The sequence below is a fragment of the Parasteatoda tepidariorum genome, chromosome X1 (genome assembly GCF_043381705.1).
Source record: "Parasteatoda tepidariorum isolate YZ-2023 chromosome X1, CAS_Ptep_4.0, whole genome shotgun sequence".
Taxonomy (NCBI): Eukaryota; Metazoa; Arthropoda; class Arachnida; order Araneae; family Theridiidae; genus Parasteatoda; species Parasteatoda tepidariorum.
Window position 1 is genome coordinate 80,504,572 of NC_092214.1, and position 11,005 is coordinate 80,515,576.

The window sequence follows — 11,005 nt, forward strand, 5'->3', positions numbered from 1 at the left end:
CAATTTTATATCAATATTTTACTAAAAACATGATTATTAAACTGAATTCCTATCGCTGCACAAAGTAGCCCCATTTGGGGGCTACTTTGTGCAAGGTATGTTTTGACTTATTATTCGTAAATATTACATACAAATAATGCCAATATTGATCAAATTCACTCGTCTGAGTCCAGTTATGAATATAATATCGATAAATTTTACTAAAGTTTGAATTAACATAGTTTTTTTACATGTCAAAGTTCAAAAACTGCGAAATCCTGCACAAAGTAGCCCCGAATGACGGTACTTATTTTGATCCATAATATTGTTATTTATAAAATACATAACAGGACACAAGCATATTCTTTTTCTAAAAAAAATATTTTACTTCTTTTCTTTGGAGAGAGTTTTAATCCTCGCTTCAACTATTGTAATCTCATAGATTGGAAAATTGATATCGATTCCGTTTTCACTTTTTCTTTATATCTAAACTTTCGAAAACAAAAAACGAATAATTTTGACGTTTGTTTTGAGTTGTGTAGATAAATTTATTTTCTTTTTATAATACCATCACTAAGTAACGTAAGCAAACTCTATATTTTAGAAAATGTTCATACCTGTGAAATTGGAATGTAACTGTTGACCGAAATTTAACAGCAATTAACTATTCTTTAACGTAACTGCTCTTAAATTGACAAATATCTTAAATTTCAGAATGACCTAAGCAACCTAAAATGATCGTATATTTTGATCACATTTTAAGAAAGAAAAAGATTAGTAATATTTTCATGCCAAAGTTCCTATTGCTCACTTTGAATGACAATATCTGAATAAGACAAAAATAGCATATTAACAGTTAAAATATGAAAGTATAGCAAAAGAAAACAAAGAAAAAGGAAATCAGACTGAATAACTTTTGATATAATAAACGTATTTCTTCAACAACAAAAAAAAATACATTTAATTGCACACATGAAATTGCAAAAATAAATTTTATTTTCGCAATTTTATGTCACTATTTTCCTCACCCCTTTTTAAGGGCATTTTGATACTTTTCTATTGGTCTTAGTTTAGAAAAATTATTGTAAAACTAAATTGCTTGAAATTTTAACCTAGAATATTATCATTTGTGCAAAAAAAAAAACTACATTAAAAACAACATTAGAACATCATTCAAAATCTTTTGACATAAATTTTAAAATTCTCATAATCACTTTTAATTTATTTTTTTTAATGGCGGTCACTTGGGATGTATTGTCCCATTGGCCAGGAGTGCCAGAACTGCTACTCTCTTCTCGTTCCCAGTGAGCACCTGTGCCAAAGTCACGGCGGTGAAGCAGCGTCGCCCACGTCACACAATCACAATCCCGTTTATAGGGCGGGTCACGTTAGCACACAATCACACAAGGGAGAAAGGACATAGAACATAGAGAGAAAGAAACATCCATGTCCTGTGCGGGATTCGAACCAGCAACCATCAGCTCCACAGCAAGGCACGCTAACCACTGGGCCAACTGGTCGGCTACTTTTAGTTATAATAAAGAAATTAATCGAAAAATACGTAGATCACTCTTAAATACAGTTATATCAAAACCTTGATTGCAAAACAAAAGTAAATTTTTCTTTCATCTTTGCAAAGTTTTGAATTTGAGAAGTTTTGATCATTGTAAATAAAAACTAGTGTCAATCAATAGTTTATGGTTCTTTTTCTTGTATAATTTAAAGGAAATAGTATCAGGTTTTATAATTTTTTATTAGTTTACCTGCATTCAGCAAATATTTTCGAAAAAATAGTTCTTAAAGAAACTTTTTTTAGTAAAATCCTAATTTTTTAGTTTTTATGTTAATTATTTTTGGTAAAATATTATTCTGGTCATTCTAATGAAGATATTTATTTACTGAAAATGTATATTTTCATTTCACAAATAATAATATTAGAATGAAGCAAACGATCTCGTTTTAGAATATTCGCTGGAAAAATGTTCATAAACTGGACAAAAATGCTTCCACAAATCTCAGAGTACTTCATTTAATATTATGTTCCCGAGAAACGTTTCTTTTATTTTCAAAAGTAGGAAACTGAATCGCATTGGCGCCGATTACGCTACGGCTACTACTATTAAACTAGTATATAAGACATGTTAACTCCATTCTATCAATTTGAAGATTTCAGAAAATAAGGAGTGTACAAAAAGAGAGGAATTAAGACGAATCTCAAAAGATTCAAACAATTATGTTTACTAGCTAATTTTGATTCCTACCGATACTTATGTTTTATTCACTCTTTATGCGAATTATCTCATTGTTTGAGATAATTTTCGCTATTCATTTTTGTGGTCATTAGGAAATCAAACTATCTTGAACAATAAATTTGTGGTACAAATAATCAAGGATGCAATCGTTATGCGATTTTGTGTACTCGCTATTTTATATATTAGAAAATGGTATTTTGTCATTAAAACATTTAACATAGAAATGTTTTCGCATAGTTCAACAAAATAAAGTTAAAAAAAGAATAGTTAATATCACTTCTTTCTTAAACTAACCACTAATAATGTAGATTTGTTTTTTATGCTTTTTCATTATTATTTTGTTGTTTTACTTTCACTTTAATCGGCAATGAAATCAGGAAAGTTCTATCGCGTAATATGTCCTTACGCTTTACAAGGAATTGCACTCATGGTAAAATTATTATTAATGTTCCCAATTATTAGATAATGGTATTTAAATGTTGTAAGATTTTAATAAACAATCATTATAATATTACAAGAGAATATTTTAACTTAGTAGGAAAAGAATCAGAGAAATGAACGAATTCTAATAATAACAAAAAATTAAGAATCTCTCCTATCATAGAAACTCTTTTAAAAACTCAATTCTCCTATTAAGAAATTGCACGACTGTTTAAGCATGACCGATTCTACTGAAGAACCATTAGTGTATACACTATTAACCAAGGTCCATAGAAAAGGAAGAATCCATGCATTTTCTTCAAATGGAACAAAATAGCGATGTTCAATCGTTGATGCACTCAACTTGCTAATTCAAAAACATACTGCAGTACGAACACCAGATAACTCTTTTCCTCGATCTTACTTGCACATAATCTCTCCTAGCTTTACTTTCGTAACTTAATTTATTATCTGCTACAATAATAGCATTGTTTTAATCCAAACATTTGTACTTGCATCAAAATACTAGATTACTTTGACTAATTAAAGTCATTCCGTCGCTAAAATATAAATTAACAAATGCTGCCACTTATTAAAAATATTATTAAGAAATTGTTCAATTAGCACTTTATTATCTTATTTTCATTTTTAAATATCCAGATACTAATTTTAAAAAAAAGTTTTGGGGTTACAGCATAAATGTCCGACATTGGCCTTTTGGTTAGAAAAAACAATTTTTAATATACACAATATCATGTAATTTTATAATGTGTCATAAAATTTAGTAAGCGTGGCAAAATTTGTATTTTAGTACGATTTCTTAGAGCCTGGTATAAAACCATTCGGTGAAATTTACTTTACAGGTTTGTATTTTTTACAAAAGGTTTGGTAGTAAGAACTTATAGCTTTGAAAAACAGAATTTCCGGTAAACCGGTACCATATCAGCGGAAAAATTACTAAATGAATAGTTTTTAAATACCATATATTTTGGTTTTAGAACCAGAATTATGATTGTTTTCTTTTACCGAAAATGTTATTACCATATAGCACATTAATTTTATCAGAATTTCTTTCTCCGTGTATTTACTGAAGCATTTTGCAATAATTTATGTTAAAATTCCAGTAACTAGATAAAATTATAAATTTATTTTAAAATGTTTCTTGTGCTTGAAACTACAAACTAAATTGTTTTCAAAGCCTGAAGCTTAGATTTATATTATGCTTCTTCAACTGACCTTTAACATAAGGAAATAATGACATCATATAGCAAATCTTATTTTTGAGAAGCCTATGATATAAGTTCTGTAAGCTCTAAATAATGCTTATTTGACCAATTTGTTTTTCACCGTTTATTATTTTAGGAACAAGTAGTGTATACCCAACGTAGATAATTCTTAATAAAATTAATAAAATTAAGTAAAATGTAAATTAATTTTAAATAAACTGATTACATTAACGAATAACATATTATTAAACATGCTCTCATCTAATTTGGCTTGTGAGTTTTTCAAGATTTATTCATTTATCATGACTAGCTACAGTTTTAATCAAGAATTAAATTACTAAATTGCTCATAACTTTAAGAATATCTAATGCAATCTTTCTTAGATCAGATTCATAAATACATTTTCAAATCCATAATAGTTTTATTTTCAATTCACTAAATAATAATTAGTATTAAAGAGGCAAATTTTATGATTTTTAATTAGATAGCTGATAAAGCTAAAACCCATATGTCCAATTTCATGATCCTCTGTTATCTACGATTTTCTGAAGGCAGAACTCAGGGCCCTTTTGTTAATTTATAATTTTGCATGGTAGGAATTAATACTTGAAATAATTGTTTTCTTAATTTGATCCAAAGTTTCGAATGTTTTCGATTTTGTTTAAATACTAATCAATTGACATTTTCTCAGATAATTATTGAAATGTTACATTTTTGAAAAGAAGTTAGAACTCTTAAAAAAATGTGTGGAAAATTAGCTTTTTTGAGAAATGAAAAGGATATTTTTCGTATTGACCAATAGATATTTTTTAACAAAAATTCGAGGAACAAACTATTCTTGAGAAGATTTCTTTTTCAATAATTTTGCATTTAATGAACAAAGTGCTATATTTCACTCTTGTATAATAAGTTTCTCACATTAAAAACTTATTTATTAAACATGGTTATTTCTTGAGCGAAGATCTTCAGGAATTATATATTGTCTAACATATCAAAGACCTGATTCCGTTGCTTATTAAATGCATGCATATTGTGCATATTCATGCTGCATATTCATGTCAGAAAGAAAATCAATGAAATAAGCACATTAGGGTTCTTAAATTAATAATTAAGTGAGAAATCTGCCGAATCATTATCGATGTTAAGTTTGCTTCAGAGATAAAAAAAGAAATTAGTTGGTGCACCTTATATTTTTGTTCTGCAAATAAACTGATGTTTTTTATTTATTTTCATTTTCATTTCACCCCTGGTGTTACTGATTTTATTTTCATCTCCATAATGAATGGTCAAACTTTGCTTACATTTTATATACTTTTCACTCTTGAATATTAGTTTTTGACTTCTAATATATGTATTTTTCTCAGGATTCTAAAAAGCATAGAAATTTTTGATCAAATTATCTGGTTTTCACTTTTTATAGTCTTCCAACCCTCGAAAGTTGGGGGTAGCCACAAACTGTAAAATCTGACCACAATTATTCAGTCAGAGGAGAAGTCGAAAATTGAACCCTTTAATATTAATTTCTTTTTCTTTCTTCTTTTCTTTTTCTCTTATTTTAGAATGTATTGGGATCTGTTTGAGCTATTGAACAAATGTTTTGCAAACAATTATAAGTCATGTTTAAATAAATATAATTTTATGCAAAATATGTTTTTTTTACTGATGACTAATTTTTATATTATTTGAGTAGTAAAAAATTTTTATAAATTTATAAATTTTTACTTAATTTTAAATTATGAAAAACAAAATTTGAGAGAATTTGGCCAAATAGTTTGAAAGTAAAGAAATTTTAAAAAATATTTTGCTCATATTATATATTACTCATATTTTGTATTCTCTTACTTAAATTGTCTAAATAATATAATGTTGTTGTAATTGTCTAAAATAAAGTAAAAATTTATACACGCGATAATTTTAAAAATAATTACTACCATTTATAAATTGAAAACATAAAACAGTTCTGAAAGTTTACTTTATTATGATAGTAAAAAACTTTTTTATGAGCTTAAATAGAGATTTGGCTAAATAAGCAAAAAGGGAAATTAACACTTAAGGTAACAACCGCTCTCCTAACTTAGCAATTGTTACTGTAGTTCACAAATCATGAATATTTCAAGGCTTAAGAAATGAAATTCGTAGAAGAATAATTATGTTTATTCTGAGAAAGTACGTTTTCGTTTCGTAACTTAAAATATCGTCTGCACAAATTGTTATACTTAAAGTAAGTTCTTGAACCATGAATCCTAATATATGAAAATAGTTGCAGAGATTTGGCTAAATAAGCAAAAAGGGAAGTTAACACTGAAGGTAACAACCGCTCTCCTAACTTAGCAATTGTTACTATAGTTCACAAATCATGAATATTTCAAGGCTTAAGAAATGAAATCCGTAGAAGAATAATTATGTTTATTCAGAGAAAGTACGTTTTCGTTTCGTAACTTAAAATATCGTCTGCGCAAATTGTTATACTTAAAGTAAGTTCTTGAACCATGAATCCTAATATGTGAAAATCTGACCATTAAATCAAAAGTTGTTCAGTATATTCTGTATATTATTAGTCTGTACATCATGCTATATGTACATTTATTATATTCTACCTCATATGGTGTACCGAAAAATGTGATACAATATTTTGTGATTTGTGAATCTCATCTTTGATTTTAAAGTTCCTCAAATCTTAATATCAGAATTTAATTTAAAAATAAAATATTTGTTTTAGGGGATATTTTGTGTTACTGTAAGCTTAAAATTTTTAATATAATTAAGGAGTTCTTTTTCATATGGTACTTATTTCATATGGTATTTTTTTATCGCACTCTATACCTCATGCTATTCCTTCATTCGTCTTATCTACTACGCTGTAGAAAATTCCGGATGAAATTACGGTAAAAAGCATTGCAACCTCAAGTTCAGCATCCATGAAATACATTTACCGTAAAATCCATCTTAACTGTAAAATCTATTTTTACGGTAATTCTATATCATTACTTTTAGAGTGATATTTTTAATTACAGTGATTCAGGGATTTTATCTTAAATATTCTTGTAAAAAAATCTTATCTAAAAAAGCCTTAAAATCTTACTGTGAAAAGGGATTTTATGGTAAAATGTACTGGCACCCTAAGTGCTGGAACTTTTTACCAGAATTTGCACAATGTACTACCTCATACAGTATAGCGAAATATGTGATATAAAATTTTGCGAATGATTGTAATCTCTAATTTTTCTAGTCTTTCAAATCTTAATTTCAAAAATCTATTTAAAAAAAATTTAGTTCCTGATGAGGTTTTGTGCTTGCCGAAAGGTTGAAATATAATTTATGAACTATTTTTTATATAGTATATTTCCAAATGATTTTCCAAGAGGGCGTTCCCTTTGGAAACCAATCTATTTTTTTTTCTTTTTTCAATCAAAAATGTAGCATATTAAAACTTTCATTTTTCATGTCATTTCGAATCAGTTAATTTCCTCAATGTGATGTCAACTATTCATTAATGATCATATGTAATTTGTCTTCTTCTCTTACCATCACCTCATAATAAAAAACTAAATGAATAAGTTTAAGAAAATTATTTATGCAAAATATTCCCTTCATATTATAATTTTAAGTTAAAGTTCTCAAGCATTAATTAGTAGTATTATTTCAATTTTATAAACTTTCACAATATAATTTAAAAGCTCTCAAAGGTTCGTAAATAAAACATAAAATTTATTAATTTCTAGTATATTCTAACTGAAAAACAAAGAGTTGATTTTTAAGAAAAATGGATTTAATATGAGTTTCATTTACAACAGGCTTGCGCTGGAAAGGGTAAAGTTGAAAACGGCAATTATATAAACATTACATTTTAGTCCAAACTATCATCAATTAATAAAGATTTTACATAGTTAAAAAATTTAAATAAACTTACCTTGCATGTCGTTTGAATAATAGTAATTTTGCCGCCTCGAAGCGTGCGCCAAAAATATTCGCGCCTGCTTTGCAGGGTAAAAGAAACAACAACAAAAAATCTATATCAACTAACACTTTTTTTTGCAAGTCACTTTTGTCATTTTTAAAGCCTGTAAATTGGAAGTAGCAAATTCAATATTTATCCTTGCATAGACTATCTTTTAACTCTATAAAGTGCACCCTTTCTTCGATCTTGTGCTTTAATGCGTTGTTTTAATAGAAAAGTTGCCATGAATTCCGTTTTCGAATAAGAAACACCATAGATGCGGCCAGCGCAGCTAGGTTCTGATATTCCCCTGCAGCAAATTTGCCAGGCTTTCTCCTCAAAGCACCACTGTTCGATACTCCTGCCATCTACCGCCTTCCACCGATGATATTCAATTATTCAACATGTCTTGGAAAGTGAAAGGAGCAGTGGAAAGTTTTTTTTTCCGGCATTCGTAACATTCTAAATATATTCATTGAGGAGCATTTTTGCGAGAATAATTTAATGACCAATGTGAAGTTGTTTTTAGATCTTATTTTGTCAAAATTGTACCTAATAGAATGATTTTACAATGAAGGAAATAAAATATCTAAATGGTTCCACAAATGAAGTCACTTATTTGCCATTTAATTTGACTTTTTTAATATTTAATTTGATTTTATTTTTCTTATTTTTATAACGCTGATTAGCAAACATTTATAACGATTGTTTGGTAAATGTGATATTTAATGTCAAAACATTTTTCTTCTTTCGAGAAGGAAAGGTTGTTTTTATTAAATAGATTTTTTTTCAGGAATTCATAATATTCTAAGAATATTTTTTGAGAAAAAAATATTTTTTCACAGAATTGTTTCGACAAATGAAATAATTTTTATGCTATTTAATTTGATTTTCTTTTAAATACTGCTTATCTGTCTAACGTTGTTCAACAAACATTTGAATCTTTTGTTTAATAAACATGTAAATTAATTAGGTTCATTTGGTTTTTTCAGTATTATATATCATGCTTTTTCAAAGAGTAGTTGGTTAAAAAGAATTTCTAGTAAAATAATATCTTTAAAATATGCTATCTCTAAACAATATTAAACAAAACAACTTCATTATTAAACATATTTAATTGTAATTTCTAAATTCATATAAACTATTAATGTACTTTTTTGTTCTGAAAAATAATTTGAATGAGAAAATTTCAATGATTTGGTTTATTTATTACATTTTGTCATGCATTTACAAACAATCGTCAGTTGAATAATTCAGTTCAGAATAATTCATTGAAAAATAATATTTTTAAAATATGTTATCTCTAAGTAATATTAAACAAAATAGCTTTATTAATAAACATATTAAGTTGATATATCTGAATTCATATAAACTGTTAAAGTATTTCTTTTTTTTTTTAGTCAAATGCTAAAATTTGAAAATGTCAAGTTGTTATCAAGTGAAATTTAAAAATTTCAATGATTTAGCGAATGCGAAAAACAATTTATTTATTAGGGTAAATAATCTAATTCACTCGAGTCTTTCTATGTATTTTATTTGTCACATAAATTTCTTGTATTTGTAAAGATTTTAGTTTAGTACAAATTTCGAACCAATCATAAAATATTATTCGATTTTTTTTTGTGGTATCATCATTTTTACAAAAATATAAACTAAAACAAAATTGTTTTATTCTAATGTTAATTCATTTATTTTTTTAATAATAAATGAAATTTACTGAATTTCAATATCTAAATTCATTTTCATTATAAACTGTAAACTTGTAAAAAGCCTCACATACGAAATTCCAAGAAATCATCGCTAGTTAAAGAAAATAATAAATTGTATTTGCAAATTTAAGCTAAGCAATCTGATTACTTGAAATAGATAAGAGTCAAGTTTAAATTAACTGTAAATTAATAGATTTACAAGGAGTGTATTTTTGCATATAAATACTTAATTTTGCCCTTAAACACTGCTCAATTTTTGCACACAATAACAACCATTCAAGATCTACAGCAATAGTAACATTTCTACTATAAGACAGAAATTTTTAAAATATTTCTCCAAATTTTTCTATGCATAGTGAAAAAACATTCTGGTAAAATTACCGTCTTGTATTCTGTTAAAAAAAAATTTGGTGTTAATAAAATTAAAACATATGATATTTAAACCATTTCTTTGGTAATTTTTCCGTTTATGTGATAACAGTTTACTGAAAGTTCTGGCTTAAAAATTTTAGTTCTTGCTATCAGACATTAAGAAAAAATACATTTAACCGGATAAATGGTTTTTGTGCCATGTTCTAAGGTAACATGATAAAATTACCACATTTTACCACATTTACCTAATTATATTGCGTGTAATAAAAACATATTTTATTGATAATTTTACCAAAAACCTACGCGCTTCAGTAAAAGTTTTTTAGTGTTTCTATAGAACTAGAAATATGGTAAATTTTACTATATTCTGGTAGTTCTGACCATACTTTTTCTCTAAGTGTGGTTATAATGAGCTGTTGCTAATTTAATTTGTCTACATTTCTGATTACAATCCCCATATTGCATCTTAAAAATCTGCTTATCTACAATTAGGTTATTAATTATTGTTTAAAAAAATTAGGTTATGAAACTAGGCTCTAGAAGTATGATTTCTAGATTGAAAAATATAAAAACCTTAATCTTTACCTGCAATATCACCATTAATGAGTGTTATTAGAATCCTTGTCAAAAATATACACATTCTCAAGTCAATCATCAAAATTTGAAAAATTATAAACGAAGATGCCAAGACTGAATATATCAAAACATACTAACTTTTAATATAATTATCAGATACTAACTTTTAAAATAAGACTAACTTTTGATATAATTATCAGATCTTCACGTACTAGACCTTAATGGTTCGAAGGGGTGACCTCAAATATGCTAAGTAATTAGTACAGACGATATTTTAAGTTACGAAATCAGACACAAAAACGTTGCTTTTTTTAAACTAACATGCATTTTTTTCGGCGGATTCGGATTCCTATGACTCCTAAAATATAGAGGGCAGCCGCAATCTTGATTATATGGTCCTAATAGTCTGGTTAAGAGACCGGTGCAAAGTTTGGACCCCTTAACGTTATCTCGAGAAATCCTATATCTCGATAAATTTTTAAGCGAATTGAAAAATTTTTGCACACAATTATAAAGTTCGCTTACCCAAAGATA

General features: G+C 27.0%; 1 protein-coding gene across 2 annotated transcripts in view; it reads right to left on the reverse strand.

The window, feature by feature from the left end:
- The window catches only part of LOC107446622 (transient receptor potential-gamma protein-like), a 324,911-nt gene extending 316,734 nt beyond the window's left edge, over positions 1–8,177 (reverse strand). Inside the window, exon 1 of one of the 2 annotated variants that reach the window (XM_016061317.3) lies at positions 7,788–8,177. The gene's annotated coding sequence lies outside the window, so the exon portion shown is untranslated. The remainder of the gene's footprint in view (positions 1–7,787) is intronic. The other variant, XM_071187238.1, reaches the window with a different exon arrangement.
- Positions 8,178–11,005: the final 2,828 nt, after the last annotated feature.